Below are 22,108 nucleotides of genomic sequence, written 5' to 3'. Positions count from 1 at the left end.
GATGGATATGAAGTGTATGAGGAGTGATGTATTTTACCCACATTAACGTCGATGTGGTCGATGCCTTTCCATTAAAATGAGAGTTCGGATGAGTACTTTGGAATACTTTTGATCAGATAACCTACGAAGGTCGAACGATTTCCGGCACTTCTGCTCTTTCTTCCCATGGTCTGATTATTGATTCCTCTTTTATGACCCACAAGCTATCAGCTAATCAGAGAAATTATCATTACACAAATTTCTCGTCTGTCGTCTAAGACTGATTCAACAGAAGGTGTTCAAAAGCATCTGAAGAAAAGAAGTGGCATGCGACAAGAACCACAGCTTCATACTCAGCCTAAATTAAGGCTGACATGAACACAAATCTGCATACAAGTCGCTATATAATACAATAATACAACACACAAGTGACACAACAACAACAACAACAACAACAACAACAACAACAACAACAATAATAATAAGTGTGTTTGCATTCTCAGCACTGAACCTCCCGAAGATAATTTAAATTCAATTCTAGTCGCCTACAAGAGGAAATTTTTCTTAGCTTTTTTTCCTTAGCGATGGCACACCGGTAAGCGGTTTTTCCTTCTGGAAACTCGGTTTTTCGCCCCGTAAACTCAAGAAAATCGACCGCAGAACCCATAATATTTCTGTCATTAAAAATATTGTGTCAGTGTTAGGGACATGAGATTTTGGCACTAATTGAGCCGTCTCTTCACTGCGGGCTGCTTAATTAATGATAGCCTTGGGCTAGCTATATACCAGTGGAGATTGAACTGCCCACTGCATCTCCAAAAGTGGGATGCCACTAAAACGGCCTCGCCTACGCCCTATACGGGAATAAAAGGTGTTAGCTGATTTTTATAATAATAATAATAATAATAATAATAATAATAATAATAATAATAATAATAGGAACAACGTTTTCTCAATTTTTCACTTGTAATTATATATGAATATTTTTTATTGCGTTTAATACAGATATTTTACAACATGCACTTTAATAATAATAATAGTAATAATAATTTCATATCAATATCAAAATTTGTTTGTTAGTATATAGCGTATTTACATGTGTATTAATAAAACACTTTTGTATTTTTGTTCTGATAAAAACTGAATATGTACTTAGTACAAATTACTAAGCACATTCTTTTTTCATAAACTTGCTTGTTTGTTTGAGTGACAGCAGAACAAAATCAGTATCAATACTATTATGATATTATGTTATCTTAGGATAATAGTAAACATACTGGTATAATAGTAATATTGTAGCAATGTTATAATATCAAATATAATAGTATAATAGTAATATATAAGGATAATAGAAAAATGCAAGAAACCATTATCTTCCTCGGAAGATAATGGTTTCGTGCATTTTGCATGGACCCATTGGTTTATTTGTTGTTTTTCCCGCTAATTTTCAGTCTTGCTATGCTATCTATATAACACCTGTTTCAGCTTTCTGTAGGTCCTTACGTTTCTGTCCCTAGGTTACTCTGTAGGTTGGACTAAAGTAATGTTTTAGTGACTGTGAAGTTGCATAAATGTTTCACCTTAAAGATTTTATGTTCTGTTATTGCTTCCTGTATGCGTGTGGACACTTTTCTATTCCCAGAATATCAGTTATTCCATTTTTTTGGCAACGATTGTAACCTGTTAAGTTTGTAGGGTGCACAGAATTCGTATGATGTCATTGCGTATCTTAAAATGTTTTCACATAATGTTTATAGATTAGCATTTTTGTGTGTGTCAGAGCAATGTCCTTTTAATCGATAATATTGATTTGCTATTATCCTGAGCTTGTTGTATTGATATTTTATATGGCTATTCCAACTTTGATCAGCATGGAAGTGAAGTCAGAGATAACGTGTTGTTTTCATCTGTGTGATGTGTGTTTTAGGAACAGCGCTTTGCGTATGAGCTAACCTACATGTTAGCCCATAGAAACTATATGAACCATAACCATATGAACTCAGATGTATTCATGAGATTGTTTAGTTCAAAGTCACAAGACATTACATAGATGTGAATATTTCGTCCTCTCTCTTAGTTCATAGGATAGGTTTCATAATTGAAAAACCCATAGAATAGGTTTCTCAATTATGGAATGCGATTGTTTTACTGTGTAGTTTAATTTCAGCGTTTCTTTTTTTACTAAAAGATGAAGTGGCTTACTTTGATTTCTTGCTTGCTACTGGGTAGAATTTCTCATCCTGATGCAGGTGAAATGTGCACTGATGCCAGTAGTATGGGAGGCGGTTCTGACAAAATGCTTCCGGTAGGCGTGGCTTTTCCCTGAGGGCTGATGTGTCAATGGCTTCAGCTCCTAGTAGGGGAGGCTCTTCTGACTAAATGCTTCCGGTGTGGGTGGCTTCATGAGTCAAGAAATTCACTTAGGGTATATGTGTGAATGGCTTCAGTTCTTGTGTTTTGGTTCGCATATGGAATTATGAGTGATTTTTTTGTTCGCGTATGGAATTATGGGTGATTTTTTTTGTTCGCGTATGGAATTATGGGTGATGGTTGAGATAAGGATTCGTGTTGTGATTGGTGGGACACTTTGAACAAACTGCTTCCAGTGTGCGTGGCTTCATGGTTTGGAATGTTTGCAATTTCCCTGTGGGCATATGTGTCACTGGCTTCAGTTCTTGTGTTTTGGTTCGCGTATGGCATTATGGGTGATGATAGAGATAAGGATTCGTGTTGTGGGTGGGTGTTGTTTTCAGATGTAGATAAGTGACGTCATTTGTTATTTGTAAATAAATGTCGTCATTTGTTATTTGTAAATAAGTGACGTTGTTGTTTTGAATGGAAAGGATGATATTAGTGGATAAGAAATCGTGTCGTGATTGGTGGGACACTTTAAACAAGATCAAGATCAAGATAAGATAAGGAATCGTGACGAGAATGTTTGTTGTTGTTATTGAGTTTGGAATTTCGCTGGGGCCCTTGTCTGTCAGAAATATCACGTGATGTTTTTGGTTCGTTTATTGCTTTGTGGGTGGTATTTAGAGATAAGAATCGTGATGTTATGTTTGGAAATTCACAGTTTCGAGGTTTTCTGAATAATTTAATTATATGCTATGTCACTCAAACATACAGTTTTTTTTTTCTATAGATGGTTGTACTAATTTTCCAATACATTTTGAGGTATTTCTTTCCTGTTAAACGGTGGGATTCTTAGAGTTAGTCGTGATGGAGGCAGTCTTTCGAGCTTTTCTGAATAATTAATTATATACTTAAAACACCTGTCCTTAAACACACACAAACACATACACATTAGACATAAAAAATCGCTAATGTATCCATGTTGATACTCTAATATATATCCTATGATTATTCTTATGGAAAAACAAACTATTCAGTATTAGAATTATGCTTACCAAAAAACATACGAGCAGTTGTTATGTATAAGTTAAAAAAGTACTTACAGCTTTCCAGATCACTTTTCTAAATACGAATATTCCAAAATAGTTGAATTTATATCCACAACACAAACACAAAAACCACAAAGAATGAAATTTCTGTAAATACTGTAACCTGAACTAGTTACTTTGTCCTTTAGATTACAGACCGTAGATGCTGTGGTTTCGTCATTTGCAATATCCCATAGCGAGCGGTTTTCTTCAAAGGGGATGACATGGGTCACATCCGTAAATTGGGGTATTGTTCAAAAGGTAGCATTTCCTCAAGTTTGGATATTTCTCAAATAATTACATATGACTAAGGACTTAGTATCAAGATGTTTGAATAACACATATAATAAAATTATTCATTCTTCGTTACTGTCGGAATTCATTGGTGTTGTTAATTAATGCTTACATTTAATTTTAATTTAGAGTACTATCCGATTGGTTGTCTGTATTATTTATTTCCCACTGTTGTCCAAGCTTGGTGGGAAAGTCTATGTGCCGTTTTGTTTAGGTTAAGTGTTATTTCCGGTTCGAATTCCGATTGTTGTTAGAGTATGGAATTCTGACAAGTGAAATTATTATTATTATTTATTATTATTTTTTTTTTCAAATTGAATAGTTATTTTCTGTATTTTACTTTTAAAGGTCATTTTTTAACAGAATAACTGAGCAGAATTAATAAATATATAAAGTATATGTGAATTTATTTTCCAACACTGAATATTTCTCATTACGTCTTATCTTTAAGTTGTCCAAACTTGGTGGGAAAGTCTATGCGGCGTTTTGTTTAGGGTAAGTGTTATTTCCGGTTTCGAATTCTGATTGCTCTTAGTGTATGAAATTGTGACAAGTGAAATTATTATTATTTTTTTTCAAATTGATTCGTTATTTTCTGTATTTTACTTTTACAAGTCATATTCTAACAGAATAACTGAGCAGAATTAATAAACATATAAAGTATATGTGAATGTATTTTCCATCACTGTATATTTCTCAGTAAGAGTTATCTTTAAGGTATCTATCTTATCCAGTTGCCTTTTGTTGTACGTAGGTGAGAAATCATGTGTTTTGTTTCAAACTCTTGGTTTCCTTTGGGAAATTACCAATATAACTATTAATTTTACCTTCGATTCCTTGTGCTCTTAACCTATTTCTGTAAGTAGAATTTATTTGTGAATTATTTTCCTACACTGTTAATTTTCATTAACCTTGTTTGTAGATAACGAACAAATAAGACTTTTAATTCAATGTATCAAAAAAAATTCTCTGGTTACTTTGTGGCATGAAATTTCACAAGGGAAAAAAAATGTTCTCTTCCTTCTTAAATTTGTATAACACATATACGACACCCAATTCGTTCATTTAAATTTGCACACATTATTGAACGAAATATTATTTACAAATTGTATTTACTGAATCTAACAATACAGAAAAAAATAAATTGAAAAATACATCAAAGATTCTTCCATGCTTGTGGAATTGCCATCGTATGGTTTTGACAATGTGACTCTCATCTGAAAGTTAATTTTTCGTTTGGCGTTCGTTGGGAATTTATTACTGTACTAAAATTAAGGGTTGTGTATTTATTTCTTTGAATCCAATACGTATACTTCAGAGAATTATTAAAAGCACAGAATCTTTCGTTATGTTTCCAAAAGCATTTAAAAGTACACGTTATGTTTTCACGTTTTGGGCATCCAATTTCATTTAAATCAAGAACAGGCCTCCCTATTAACTTCGTTAATGTTTTTGATTTTTCTCTTCCTTTGACAAGTAATATATGATATTTGCATGTTGATTCTATCATCCAATCTCTTAGTTTGTCCAAACCTAGTGAACCAATTTCCCACTTCAGCTGATGGTTATATTTTATTAACCAAGAATTCTGTTTTTTAACTCTTTCAGGTAATTCTTTCCAAATACAAGGTGATTTTGTCACTGCATATCTTACACTAATTCCATCAGAAATACAAATTTCTTTAGGAAATAAATTTGAATTCTTATTCAACAAAAATTGTACATTAATTATCCCAATGATAACTGAAAATTCGCATTTTTCACCCACTGTCGATTTTTCATAATCGTTTTCCTTCATTATTCTCCTTCGATTACTTCATATGGCACCATAAATAAATAGTTATTTATTATTATTTCGCTGATTATTAGCTGTGATCGTATACTTTATGGTAACATTCGTTTACAAAATTCTAAACAATTAGAACTTTTCACAAAGAAACTTTCAATGAATTTGTGGCTCACCCATTATTTTTGCATTACAAACACAAATCACAAAACAGCAGCTGCAGTGGATGAACGATTACCTTAAGTCCAAAGTCACTCGATTCTATGGTATTTTTTATAGTACTGTTTACACTTACCATCCCCTACCCTGACCGTTCCTTCGAAATGAACCTTTTGGCAGATGACTCAACAACATGTTTTCACATGCTGTTGGATATACTGTTGGTGTGATTTTATCTTACTTTGTGTAGGGAAAGGTAAAATTTGTATATGTGTTATCTGTAGAGTACAAACATTTTCTCTATGCCAAACTTTAAAGAAGTGTTAAAATTTGGTTATTTTACAGAGAGAGAGAGAGAGAGAGAGAGAGAGAGAGAGAAAGAGAGAAGCACCTAATTAAACCAACAAAACGTGACTACAATAATACATGGATGTCGTATATGTGTTATACAAATTTAAGAAGGAAGATAACATTTTTTTTTCCTTGTGAAATTTCATGCCACAAAGTAACCAGAGAATTTTTTTTTGATTCATTGAATTAAAAGTCTTATTTGTTCGTTATCTACAAACAAGGTTAATGAAAATTAACAGTGTGGGAAAATAATTCACAAATAAATTCTACTTACAGAAATAGGTTAAGAGCACAAGGAATCGAAGGTAAAATTAATAGTTATATTGGTAATTTCCCAACGGAAACCAAGAGTTCGAAACAAAACACACGATTTCTCACCTACGTACAACAAAAGGCGACTGGATAAGATAGATACCTTAAAGATTAGTCTTACAGAGAAATATACAGTGTTGGAAAATAAATTCACATATACTTTATATATTTATTAATTCTGCTCAGTTATTCTGTTAGAATATGACTTGTAAAAGTAAAATACAGAAAATAACCAATCAATTTGAAAAAAAATAATAATAATTTCACTTGTCACAATTTCATACTCTAAGAGCAATCAGAATTCGAAACCGGAAATAACACTTACCCTAAACAAAACGGCGCATAGACTTTCCCACCAAGTTTGGACAACTTAAAGATAAGACGTAATGAGAAATATTCAGTGTTGGAAAATAAATTCACATATACTTTATATATTTATTAATTCTGCTCAGTTATTCTGTTAAAAAATGACCTTTAAAAGTAAAATACAGAAAATAACTATTCAATTTGAAAAAAAAATAATAATAAATAATAATAATAATTTCACTTGTCAGAATACCATACTCTAACAACAATCGGAATTCGAACCGGAAATAACACTTAACCTAAACAAAATGGCACATAGACTTTCCCACCAAGCTTGGACAACAGTGGGAAATAAATAATACAGACAACCAATCGGATAGTACTCTAAATTAAAATTAAATGTAAGCATTAATTAACAACACCAATGAATTCTGACAGTAACGAAGAATGAATAATTTTATTATATGTGTTATTCAAACATCTTGATACTAAGTCCTTAGTCATATGTAATTATTTGAGAAATATCCAAACTTGAGGAAATGCTACCTTTTGAACAATACCCCAATTTACGGATGTGACTCATGTCATCCCCTTTGAAGAAAACCGCTCGCTATGGGATATTGCAAATGACGAAACCACAGCATCTACGGTCTGTAATCTAAAGGACAAAGTAACTAGTTCAGGTTACAGTATTTACAGAAATTTCATTCTTTGTGGTTTTTGTGTTTGTGTTGTGGATATAAATTCAACTATTTTGGAATATTCGTATTTAGAAAAGTGATCTGGAAAGCTGTAAGTACTTTTTTAACTTATACATAACAACTGCTCGTATGTTTTTTGGTAAGCATAATTCTAATACTGATTAGTTTTTTTTTCCCATAAGAATAATCATAGGATATATATTAGAGTATCAACATGGATACATTAGCGATTTTTTATGTCTAATGTGTATGTGTTTGTGTGTGTTTAAGGACAGGTGTTTTAAGTATATAATTAATTATTCAGAAAAGCTCGAAAGACTGCCTGCATCACGACTAACTCTAAGAATCCCACCATTTAACAGGAAAGAAATAATACCTCAAAATGTATTGGAAAATTAGTACAACCATCTATAGAAAAAAAAAACTGTATGTTTGAGTGACATAGCATATAATTAAGTTATTCAGAAAACCCTCGAAACTGTGAATTTCCAAACACATAACTTCACGTTTCTTATCTCTAAATACCACCCACAAGGCAATAAACGAACCAAAAACATCACGTGATATTTCTGACAGACAAGGGCCCCAGCGAAATTCCAAACTCAATAACAACAACAAACATTCGCGTCACGATTCCTTATCTTATCTTGATCTTGTTCTTGTTTAAAATGTCCCACCAATCACGACACGATTTCTTTTCTACTAATATCATCCTTTCCATTCAAAACAACAACGTCGCTTATTTACAAATAACAAATGACGTCACTTATCTACATCTGACAACAACACACTCCCACAACACGAATCCTTATCTCTATCATCACCCATAATGCCATACGCGAACCAAAACACAAGAACTGAAGCCAGTGACACATATGCCCACAGGGAAATTGCAAACATTCCAAACCATGAAGCCACGCACACTGGAAGCATTTTGTTCAAAGTGTCCCACCAATCACAACACGAATCCTTATTTCAACCATCATCCATAATTCCATATGCGAACAAAAAAAATCACCCATAATTCCATACGCGAACCAAAACACAAAAACTGAAGCCATTCACACATATACCCTCAGCGAATTTCATGACTCATGAAGCCACCCACACCAGAAGCATTCGGTCAGAAGAGCCCCCCTACTAGAAGCCGAAGCCATTGACACATATGCCCTCAGGGAAAAGTCACACCCACCGGAAGCATTTTGTCAGAACTGCCTTCCATACTACTGATGCCTGTAATGTCTGATTTTGTGACTGGTACACCGATGGGTGTGCCAATCGATTACATTAAAGAATTTAGATCATCCGTCTTTTCTTTTGATATGCCGTCTATTTTCAGTTCTTGTTTCATTCTTTCTGCACTTTCCTACTTCTCCAAAAAGTATGAGTCTTTACTTCCATCTGCAGGTTTTATTCCTGCTTCTCTATAGCTACCAGTAATTTCGATTTTATGTAGCGCACTGTTCCAACTTCCATGTTGTTATCATTATACTGGAGGTCATTTTCATCTCACTGATTTGGGTTGTGGTCCGCAATGCAGCTATTGGCACTGCAATCTGAGCACTGGCTGTTCAGCAATCGTCAATATTCTGAGCAGCTCCTTTTATTTCCTTTGTTTCAGAACATTGTTCGCACGCAACATACCTTGACTGGTTCGGTGAACTTCAGAATCAATATCTATTAAGCAGCCAGAAGGAGGTTCCTGCTTATGTTGAAATGATATTGCAATTGCTATGCTCTTGCCTGATGTGTAGTACTAAAAGTACTAGACGTCAGGAACAGTAAAAGGTAGTACTCATTAACCTACTCTTATCATCAGTAATACATAAATCGTCAAATAGGATCGGATATCGTCACATCACATCACATCACGGACTTCATCAGTCTCTAAAATCTAAGCATTCGTTTAGATCAAGATGGTATTTTTCTGGCGTCGAGTTTGTGACTCAATACATATCCCAGATCCACCCATCCTTAGAATATTGTTAAGATATTTGCACTACAGCCAACATCTTAACAGCGTTCTAAGAATGGGTGGATGTTCTTAAGATGTTTGTCGTAGTAGTGCATGTAAAATATCCCAAATTTTCTTGATGCTTCTCAGAGGAGAAATGTACGTTGATAAATCATCGCTCACAGTGAATGATAAATCATCATTCACTTCAACTACTATCTCACGGATACATACTCTTAGATCTGTGTTTTCTATAGGTATTTGCATGGCCACATTACTCAACTGAACCGATAATCATCAATCGTCGGCTTTCTTTCTGACTATTTTAAAAGAGGCAGCAGCTGATCAAAGTCTATTTTCAGCCCAACTTCCTGGCACAATGAACCTGATTCCCCTCTTCTTTCTCATTTATTTTATTACTTTTGTCCTCTGACAACATTATGTAGGAAGCGATTGAAGTTGTTTCTCAACTAAGTGAAATCAGAACTGGTTTCCAAGAACTAAAACCACTAAATCTTCAAGAAAAATATCAATTGATTTCTTCTTTCCCTGTCCATAAGATGCATTTGCAAGCCCATATCTAGTTATTAATGTAAATTAGACGTCTGTCGGTGAGATACACAACGTGAATATCAAAGTATCTTCTCGATTAAGGGAAAATTGAAAACGTTCACACACACACACACACACACACACACACACACACACACACACACACACACACACACACACACACACACACACACACACACACACACACACACACACACACACACACACACACACACACACACACACACATATGAAAAGTGTTTAAGTTACATTATATTGTGAATGATGTAGCCTTTATGAAATTTATGCTATTAAAATTCTACCGAAGTTCTGTGATTTTTGTTGAGTAAATCTTTGTTAAAATTTTAGTTCTGTTATTTTAGCTTACCTGGGATGCCAAAGCAAAGATACTGTCCAGATTAAATGTTGAATTGAAGGACCATTCCATCTTTATTCTAAACACGAGAATAAAAATGAATAATGAAATTTCAAAATATTATTATTATTATTATTATTATTATCATCATGAGAGGGCATTGTGTAGGCATACAAACGGCTACGCGGTTATACCGCTGCTCTCGTTTTTATAGTTTTAAAGTGGTTCTAACTCCGGTTGTTAATTGTAAACATGTCATAAAGTAATTCTACTTGTTTGTCACGCTGAAGACAGTGATATATAATTCACCGAAATCACCCAAGTAGAATCTAAATTTTGAGTTCTCAAAATTGAATATAGCATGGACCGTGGTCACCAACGAGCGAAGAACAAAGGAAGTCGCTATCTTAACAGTCATGCTACAGTTGCTCAAGAGAAGAAAGGTGAGACATGAAGTGCAATAAGTGCTTGAAGGATCAATCATCTGAAGGAAAGCATATAATCTGTAGAAAATGCCTTAGAATTCTTCACTTCACAAACTCTGGCATTTCAGAACCTCGCAACTTAAATCATTGCAAAACCCAAGGAATGGAGTGCCTGTACTGTAGGGAGAACAGAAAAACGCTTTTACCTATGGCACAGCAGATTATACCGAAGGCAAACTCACACAATGAACTGAACAGGCAAAAAAATACAGATGAGTCCTATCATTTGAATTCTTTAAATATACTACCAGAAAACGGTTTCCTGACTATAAAAACAACTTTGTAGATCTTGTCCAAGAACACTTTGAAAAGCAGAATGAAAAATAAAAAAAAATTAATGAATATGAGAATTTTGTTAAATATAAAAATTTAACAGTGGAAGAAGTCTTGCAAATGGTAAAGGACATCAATACTAGTGTTAATGCACTAATTGATAGGCAACATACTTTGATGAAAGAGATATCCGAACTCCATCAAGAACTTAATTCCCTAAAACTACAACAGGAACTTTTAAATCAGCAACAATATAAAGATCTTGTCACAAACTGTCTTCCTGAAACTAAACCTACAGAAAATCTTGGAGACATAGTTATAAAGGTAGGCCATACAACTGATATCCCCTACAGCATAACGACAATGTAAATTGGATTCCAAGGAAGAGCAAAAAACAAGACTTGCCATGGCCTATACCAGTCATAGTTTGACTTACAGGCAAATCCGTAAGCGACAATCTAATAAAAGCCAGCAGACTGAAAAAAACCAGTTGTCAAGGACTTGAATGCATCACAAGGCAATACACCACTCTTCCTATCTGAGTATTTAATACCATTCAACCAGAATCTGTTGTATCAAGCAAAGAAAAGCAAATTCAGAAACAAATTACCAATTTTTATGGTCAGAGGTGACAAGATATTGAAGAAGTCACAAAATTCACATTAAATACAAATCAAAAGCTTGGAAGATATAAATAAGCTGCCACAGTGAAAACAAAAGACTCCTAATTAAAACAAAAGAAGACACCACAATAAAAAAATGAATGTGAACCATCAGACAGATGTAATAACATCAGAATATATCAGCAGGTGTTCTTCTGACTCACTCCGTGCATGGAAACAACACACAGTTCAAATGAGAGTACTCATCCATCATGCATATTAGCATCAGAAGCATCTAAAACATTATTTAATGTTTTTGGATGCTTTTAATGATGAAGTAACTGCATTCCAAATTCTAGGCTTTTAGCAACATAGATCCTGTCCCCCCAAAAAAAGAGAAGGTGGAATATTAACATTTATCGAACATACATTAATAGCAAAAGAAAGTGTTTATCAATTTGAACATGTTGAAATCCTTTGCATCGAAGTCATTAAAATACTGCTAGTTGGCAACATTCCGCAATAATAAAAAATGCTATTTACAGGCCAGCAAACTTAAACGTCATAAAATTTTTGCATGAACTCAATTGTTGTCTTTCATGCCAAGAATTATGCACAACTGAAGAACTAATGAAAATGGTGATAGAAACATAAATATGGTAAACGAAAGCTATACCAACAATGTACAATACCTAGATACGGTATCTATGTATAACCTAATACAAACCATAACATCACGTATACTAGAGAAGAAATAGTCGAAAATGCTATCACTACTTCTTGATTAGATCATATAAACATCTGAGCACCACCAAACATTTATTGCATCAGTCACAAAGTGCAAAGTAGCAGACCATTACTTCAGAGCTCTTAATCTACACACTAAGACAATATCCCAAATGGCAATTCTCCAAGTATGAAAAGCAACAGAAAATAATAATAGACGAAGAAATAGTCAAACAGAAAATAAGAAAAATCGACTGGAAACACATGGCGTCACCAGATTTAATACATTCATTATACATCAACATGAAACTCTCATTGGATGAAATACTGTATAAAAAAAGCTACAAAGAAGTCAGAATTCGTTTAAAAAACGAGGCAAAATCCTTGGATAATGCAAAACATAATCCTAGGTATACACAGAAAGGATATTCTATGGAAACAATTAAAGCGATATCCAAATAATGCAGTTTTAAAAACGGAATTTAAGATAACAAGGAATCACCTTACAACGCAAATATGAAATATAAAACCACTATAGAGACAAATTAACCTCCGAAGAAACTTAACCTTAAACAAACCTGGTATCTCGTTAACGAATTGCAAGATTGTGCTTCAAATACCACCGCCTCTGAAACCATAAAACAAAATGCTTTATGGTTTCAGAAATTTTCATGAAAGACGTAAAATCAATCCAACAACTCGCAAATGACTTTAACCAATACTTTGGGAATCCATTCAAGAATTACAGAAAAATATCTCTCCCATCTGAAAACGTGATCCTCCACTTGAACCACAAGCAAAACAGACATTATCGTTCCCAACCATAAAAGAAGCAAAATCTGTAATACAACAAATCAAACCAAACAAATGCCAGTAGTAGGGTGGTCACTAGTGACCAGATCAAAATCAAGATAAGATATGGAATCGTGACGTGATCGGTTGATGATGTCATTGTGTGCATGGCTTCATGGGTCTGGAATGTTTGGAATTTCCCTGTGGGCATATGTGTCACTGGCTTCAGCTCTTGTGTTTTGGTTCGCGTATGGGATTATGGGTGATGGTAGAGATAAGGATTCGTGTTGTGATTGGTGGTGCACTAGTGACCAGATCAAGATCAAGATAAGATAAGGAATCATGACGTGAATGTTTGTTGTTATGAGATGTAGATAAGTGACGTCATTTGTTATTTGTAAATAAATGACGTCATTTGTTATTTGTAAATAAGTGACATTGTTGTTTTGAATGGAAAAGGGAGATATATTAGAGATAAGGATTCGTGTTGTGATTGGTGGTGCACTAGTGACAAGATGAAGATCAAGATAAGATAAGGAATCGTGACGCGAATGTTTGTTGTTATGAGATGTAGATAAGTGACATCATTTGTTAGTTGTAAATAAATGTCGTCATTTGTTATTTATAAATAAATGACGTTATTGTTTTGAATGGGAAGGATGATTTTAGTGGTTAAGTAATCGTGTTGTGATTGGTGGGACACTTCTGATAAGATCAAGATCAAGATAACATTAGGCTTCGTGACGTGAATGTTTGTTGTTATTGAGTTTGGAATGATAATATAATTTAACTATATTCTATGTCACAAAAACATACAGTTTTTTTCTTCTATAGATGGTTGTACTAATTTTCCAATACATTTTGGGTATTTCTTTCCTGTTAAAGAGTGGGAATTCTTAGAGAAAGTCGTGATGGCTCTCGTGTTTCGAGTTTTTCTGAATAATTAATTATATACTTAAAAAACCTGTCCTTAAACACACATACACATACACACATATACATATTAGATATAAAAAATCGCTAATGTATCCATGTTGATATTCTAATATATACCCTATGATTATTCTTATGGAAAAAAAAACTATTCAGTATTAGAATTACGCTTACCAAAAACATACGAGCAGTTGTTATGTTTAAGTTAAAAAAGTACTTACAGTTTTCCAGATGACTCTTCGAAATACGAATATTCCAAAATAGTTGAATTTATATCCACAACACAAACACAAAAACCACAAAGAATGAAATTTCTGTAAATACTGTAACCTGAACTAGTTACTTCGTCCTTTAGATAACGGACCGTAGATGCTGAGGTTTTGTCCTTTGCAATATCCCCCAGCGAGCACTTTTCTTCAAAGGGGATGACATGAGTCACATCCGTAATTGGGGTATTGTTCAAAAGGTAGCATTTCCTCAAGTTTGGATATTTCTCAAATAATTACATATGACTAAGGACTTAGTATCAATATGTTTGAATAACACATATCCTAAAATTATTCATTCTTCGTTACCATCGGAATTCATTGGTGTTGTAAATTAATGCTTACATTTAATTTTAATTTAGAGTAGTATCTGATTGGTTGTCTGTATTAATTCTTTCCCACTTGGGAAAGTCTATGCACCGTTTTCTTTAGGGTAAGTGTTCCGAATTTAGGGTAAGTGTTCCGGTTTCGAATTCCGATTGCTGTTAGAGTATGGAATTCAGACAAGTGAAATTTTTATTATTTTTTTTTTCAATTGATTCGTTATTTTCTGTATTTTACTTTTACAGGTCATATTCTAACAGAATAACTGAGCAGAATTAATAAATATATAAAGTATATGAGAATTTATTTTCCAACACTGTATATTTCGATTAAGTCTTACCTTTAAGGTATCTATCTTATCCGGTCGCCTTTTGTTGTACGTAGGTGAGAAATCGTGTGTTTTGTTTCGAACTCTTGGTTTCCGTTGGGAAATTACCAATATAACTATTAATTTTACCTTCGATTCCTTGTGCTCTTAACCTATTTCTGTAAGTAGAATTTATTTGTGAATTATTTTCCCACACTGTTAATTTTCATTCATTAACCTTTTTTGTAGATAACGAACAAATAAGACTTTTAATTCAATGAATCAAAAAAAAAATTCTCTGGTTACTTTGTGGCATGAAATTTCACAAGGAAAAAAACAACAAAAAAAAATGTTATCTTCCTTCTTAAATTTGTATAACACATCTACGACACCCAATTTGTTCATTTAATTTACACATTTTATCGAACGAAATATTATTTACAAATTGTATTTACTGAATCTAACAATACAGAAAATAAATAAATTGAAAAATACATCAAAGGTTCTTCCATGGTTGTGGAATTGCCATCGTATGGTTTTGACAATGTGACTCTCATCTGAAAGTTAATTTTCATTTGGTGTTTGTTTGTTGGGAATTTATTACTGTAGTAGTAAAATTAAGGGTTGCATATTTATATTTTCGAATCCAATACGTATACTTCAGAGAATTATTAAAAGCACAGAATCTTTTGTTATGTTTCCAAAAGCATTTAAAAGTACACATTATGTTTTCACGTTTTGGGCATCCAATTTCATTTAAATCAAGAACAGGCCTCCCTATTAACTTCGTTAATGTTTTTGATTTTTCTCTTCCTTTGGCAAGTAATATATGATATTTGCATGTTGATTCTATCATCCATCTCTTAGTTTGTCCAAAGCTAGTGAAGTTATCAGAAGTGTCCCACCAATCACGACACGATTACTTAACCACTAAAATCATCCTTCCCATTCAAAACAATAACGTCACTTATTTACAACTAACAACAAACATTCGCGTCACGATTCCTTATCTAATCTTGATCTTGATCTTGTTTAAAGTGTCCCACCAATCACGACACGATTTCTTATCCACTAATATCATCCTTTCCATTCAAAATAACAACGTCACTTATTTACAAATAACAAACGACGACATTTATTTACAACTAACAAATGACATCACTTATCTACATCTCATAACAACAAACATTCATGTCATGATTCCTTATCTTATCTTGATCTTCATCTTGTCTCTAGTGCACCACCAATCACAACACGAATCCTTATCTCTAATATATCTCCCTTTTCCATTCAAAACAACAACGTCACTTATTTACAAATAACAAATGACGTCATTTATTTACAAATAACAAATGACGTCACTTATCTACATCTCATAACAACAAACATTCACGTCACGATTCCTTATCTTATCTTGATCTTGATCTAGTCACTAGTGCACCACCAATCACAACACGAATCCTTATCTCTACCATCAACCATAATCCCATACGCAAACCAAAACACAAGAGCTGAAGCCAGTGACACATATGCCCACAGGGAAATTCCAAACATTCCAGACCCATGAAGCCATGCACACAATGATGTCATCAACCAATCACGTCACGATTCCTTATCTTATCTTGATCTTGATCTGGTCACTAGTGACCACCCTACTACTGATGCCCAGGAATCCATTGTATAATACTTATGCATATCAAGTAACACGCAACTAGCCTAGGCCCTATCATACTAAAATTAATAAATAAAATATTTACAACAGCACAAATACTGAGTATTTTGAAGACGGCCATAATCACACCCATATACAACCATGAAAAATGCAATTTAAACAGTAATTATAAACCCATAGGAATACTTTCAATTATCAATCAAATTATGGAATGGATCGTACTGAGGAAACTAGCAACATATACAGAAAACTTTCATATTATCCCTAAAACACAATATGGTTTTCAGAAAAATAAGGGAACAACATCTCTCTTGGAAGACTTTATGAATGCAATTAGTTAAACACAAAATTGGCATGGTAGTTTTATTGAATTAACCAAAGCATTTGGCACACTCTCACATTAAACCTTAATAGAAAAGCCAAGACATGTTGGAATAGATGGGCCTCTGCACAGGTGATTTATAAATTACCTTCAAGATAGAAAGCATATAACACATATCGAGTCAAACCGAAGTAGAGCTACCAGTACCCAGTGGAGTGCGACAGCGAACTGTTTTCTCCCAAACTCTATCCACAATTTATATGCATGATATTAAAACAGCTACCTCTCAAAGGCAAGATCTTCCACTACGCAGATGATACGGCTATGATATCTATCCATAAAAATACAAGCAAAGCCTAAATAAATATGCTGCATGGCATTAAATCTGCTCATAGATTGGCTCACCAAAAACTCCATCCACCTAAACTCAGATAAGGCAAAATTAATGATGTTCAGAGCCCACTAACTCGACCATTTGATAACAAATATATAACCATCTAACATCCACTCTTCAACATAAAAATCACAATGAACAGTGAAACCACTTCGATGTGAACTCAGGTTGAAACAATACGATACCTTGGAATTTACTTCGATGCAGATATGAACTGGAATAGTCACATAAACCATATGCACAACAATCTCCAAACAATAACTGGCAAACTGTACCGGTTGGCAAACTCTAAAAGTCACAGATCCCACGGCTGAAAACACTAATATACAAAGCACTATGCCAAAATATACTAAGATACGCTATAACAACGTATGCGTTCTGTGCACTCTACAAACTAAATAGATTAATATCATTAAAGTACAAAATCATGAAACTTATCTTTTGGGAACAAAGAGTGACACCGGCTTTATATACACTGCAGTGTCAGAACACAAAATACTGACAGCAAAACATTTATGTCACTATGCAGCTTTGCTAAAACATTATTTCGATGCCAACTACAGGACAGTCAGGAATACATACCGTATAACAAGACCTCAGACAAGTAATTATATCACATATATATGTATATATAAAATACTATGGAAAGGCCACTAGAAGCTTCTACATCCCAGGCATGTTAAATAAACTACCTTTTGAATGCAGGAACCGTATAAACTACAATAGCCTGAAAAGAGCCTTAAGGAACTATGAACAACAAATACTCACCCTATCCCCCTTACAAACTTAATGAAACACAATATATTATTTCAGGCTTTCCAGTTTAGTAATGCGTATTGACATTCCAAATTGTCGTGTGTATGTGTGCGTGCGTACCAGCGTGTGAATTAATTTCTCATCTTATGGCTGTAGTGAATATCCAACCTGTCAAACATCAGCCTACTTCCATCACTGCATTAAAACCAATAAATAACCGGTGTCATCCTTAGTTAAGCTCACTAAAAATATCCGTGAATGCAAGCTGAGACATTACGTCCCAACCGAGATCGTTACAAGGGAAAAAAATTCGTTTATTATATTGAAGTGCTGTTACTGTGCATAAATATATTAAAGCAAAAATGGTAAATATGTATAATTTATTGTTATTGTATAAATACTGTAAAAATGTAATCGTATTCAACCGAAAAATGTGTATTTATTTCGTTATTAAAACCAGAACAATATGTTTTGTAAACGCATAATGTATAATCACAAGTTAAATAATAAAAAATATTGAACTTTTTATAGAAAAATTATTATTATACATTCTATAGTAAATATTAGTTCATCCAGGAGGACAGCCGCGCAATGAGCTGTAAGAATTTTCAGTTTGTGTGTTGAAGTTCACGCTACCACAATATATTCGATATGGTTTTATGTTTTTGGGGTGAAAATCGAAGCAAGCCAGTGGAATAATAATCCGAAATGTACTCAAGACTGACCGCGTGTTGAAGATTAAGAAAATAAATATGAGATATCAGCAGAAGGTGACCTTTCTACCGATTTGTATTAATGATTTTGGGAAACCAACACGAATGGGATCTATTCATTCAAGATTAAAAGAAAAAATGATAAAACAAGATAAAAATAGCAATAAAAATAAATATAATATTTCATTAAAATGAAAACAAATATTTTCCATATTTATTAAATAATAAATGGATATCGCGGACATATCAGATATCTTGAAAGGTTAACTTCGTTTATTAAAAGGCTTACCTATGTCCTATTACTTTATGGACTTGGAGAGAGTACCTGGGTTTAACTCTAAGGAACTGATGAAATAGACACTACCTTCAATACAATTTATTTCCAAGAATCTTCTCAATAAATGTCTTCAGAGAATAAACACCACATGAAATCAAGAAGTAGTTAATTACTACTCATTATCACTGTCTCACTGTCCAAAGATTTACTCCATCACTTGAACTCCTTAACGGGTTTCGATTAAATGCAGACTGCTTAGTTAATTCCTGCACGTGTTACAATTTAGATTGAAATACTAAACTAGACTTTTAATCTCTGTAGAATATATCTTTTAGCAACATTCGTAAACAAAATCAAGTCACGTTGATGAAACTTGATTATGTTTAACCTTCGAAAAACCAGTATGCTATTCTCAATGCATTTTGATTAGGCTAGTTTCCAGAAAATACAAATATAAAAACCAACGAAAAGTCTGCAGTCAGCAAAGAAGACTTCCAACTCTTCTTAGAAAGAAAAGAAAGAATAAAAAAATATGGAATCACTTAATCAAGTTAAATAAAATTCAAGCGGTGCAAGTACATTTTTCCTCTGAAGAGGAATGCGACATAAATCTACCTTAGCAAGATAGATTAGATATACAATAATGATGAAATAAATAACTCAGATTCCTTAGTAAATTTCTAATTAAACTTATTTAGACTGTAGAAACATTGAACAATTATTGTCTCATTGATATTTGAATGAATATGCTGTAAAGTGTAAAATAATACTGTACTTTTCAAAGATAAAGTTAAACAAACATATGCATCTACTCTTATCAGTAAATTAAATTTCAAATATAACTAATGAAATGTACGGAAAAGTGCACACAAATATCGGGGTTTAATCCTTTTTAACAGTTTCAGGGGGTCTACGATAGTTTCCACAGGGCTTCCTCAATTTGTCTGTCTCTGTATCAAGTGTCTCTTTTTACAATAATCACGGCCACTGTTTCTTCCTTGGGACATCATTTTACTTCTAATAATTGGTTCTGACCTTTTTTGAGATTTGTTATCTCTATGTTTGTAAATTTTCTTTCTGAATTGCTTTTGTTGGCATTGCTTACACCTTTCTCCCTTTAATACGCATAAATCTTTATGCACTCTGATGCTAATTGAAACCCTGATATGAAGAACTTGTGCCTAGGGTCTGTGCCTGCACCTGTTATACACCCCATACTTCCGTACTTACAAAATAACCTGTTGTGTTTACCTTTGAATGCTATCCACTGGTCGAATGTCCAGCAAGTTGGCAAATGTTTCCTTTCGTTCAGCGTATTAATATTATCGCATTGCAACTGATGGCAATCCTGTATTTCTGTGGATTCGTTACAGATTTGTTTCTCTTCAGAAACTACACACAAACCGTCATTACAAACTCGTTTTGTATTATCACTGCCTACATAACCACAAAAATATTACACGATTTTCTTTGTGCTTTTCACAATCACGAGCTCTGATAAACCCTGCTAATCTGCTGTTCTATTGTTAGTTACTCACTGTTGCTGACAGTGTTGCCAACCAAAAAAAAGACAAAATATCGCTACGAGTCTGTCAAAATTCCGCTATACTATGCTGCAATAATGTTTGCTTGTAAATCGCTGCAAGATAACGCATTTTAGGAAGCTCCAAACCTCCCCATCTCTTTCATCACGCGTTCGTAATCAGGAGGCTGTTGATATTGACTTTATATACACATTCAAAACTGTAAACAATTGTTGAATAATAAAACAATAATGTAGGCATAATTACCGTAAAGGGAGAAAAGTCGCAAAAACAGAAAAATGTTCCGGGTCAGGACCCGGTGAATAAAAAGTTCCGAGGCCAGGTCCTGGAGGGCCCCAGCTGAATTTATCCACTGGGTCAAAGGCTTTTGCATAGCCCAGCAGTATCACTGTAAACTAATTACCTTTATCCAACATAGCTGTCGCTGCATCATGAAACATGCGCAAGTTACTGAGGCATGACCTACCCTTCGATAAACCATGTTGCTCCCATATCCGTTTATCTATTCCTGTATTTTGCTCTTGACCAACTTCTCCAGTACCATGACGACAATTCCTGATATGGTGACAGGTCGGTAATTTGCTTCATCAGTCTTGGAACCTCAGTCCGCGCTGTTAGCCCATTGGCTTTGCGTTTCGCAACCATATGCCTGGGGAAGGAGTGTCCTAGGTTCGATTCTCGTCGGAGACGTGAGGAACTTAAGAATGTTCCTCAGCCATAGCCAAGTTAGCCGGTTTTGGGGGTGGACAGCGGGATTTTTTTCGCCAGTTTATCTGGATCTTTTCATCCCGCAATCAGGCAAAGCGTCCCCTTGAACACACAGGGATACAGCCAGGAATACTTAGAAGTATAGGGGTGACCATCCTATCCTCGTACTTCGGTTACGAAATCCAAGCATTCTTGGAAGGCTATGGGCCCTGTTAAAGCCATTGGGATAAATATATATAGTCTTGGAGCCTCCTTTATGCAATGGAACCATTTACTCCTCTTTCTACCGCTTTGAGACTAACCTAGAGCTGAGACAGATTAAACAATATCAAGGACGGACAATTCCCTATCATCTTCATGTATCCATGTTCCTTTGTATAACGCAATCGTAACATTATTATATAATAAAATATCAGCAAGTTACTAAAACCTTATTTTAGTAAATTTATGTTGTTCAAAGTAAATTTTACATCATCTCTTTCTGTATACGAGCTGTTATCAACTTTCCCAACATCTTCACCACCACTCCAAAGATAATAAAGGTAGATAGCTAGATAGATGAGTCTTTGCACCACCCTTGTGCCAATAGGATTATCTCACATTCTTTCCACTTCTGCGGAATCTTCCCTTGCTGAAACAATTTATACAGCCAGGTCAAAGGAACAGCCAGTTGTTGAACTCTATATTCAGACTAGTGCTGATATCCTATCCAGCCTTATTACCGAAATGTTATTCATTATATGAAGCAGCTTTAGTATTTGCTCCTCATAGACCTAGGTTCCATCATCCTGGGTTGAGATA

The 22,108-nt window shown here is 34.1% G+C and overlaps 1 protein-coding gene across 1 annotated transcript in view; it reads right to left on the bottom strand.

Moving 5' to 3' along the window:
- Positions 1–19,145, bottom strand: part of LOC150093074 (very long chain fatty acid elongase 7-like) — a 44,484-nt gene extending 25,339 nt beyond the window's left edge. Inside the window, exon 1 of the mRNA XM_090414011.1 lies at positions 19,068–19,145. The gene's annotated coding sequence lies outside the window, so the exon portion shown is untranslated. The remainder of the gene's footprint in view (positions 1–19,067) is intronic.
- Positions 19,146–22,108: the final 2,963 nt, after the last annotated feature.

The sequence above is a fragment of the Typopeltis vanoorti genome, chromosome 24, assembly GCF_054136105.1.
Source record: "Typopeltis vanoorti isolate ZY-2024b chromosome 24, IOZ_Tvanoo_1.0, whole genome shotgun sequence".
Lineage (NCBI taxonomy): Eukaryota > Metazoa > Arthropoda > Arachnida > Uropygi > Thelyphonidae > Typopeltis > Typopeltis vanoorti.
This window is presented reverse-complemented; position numbering and strand designations above follow the sequence as displayed.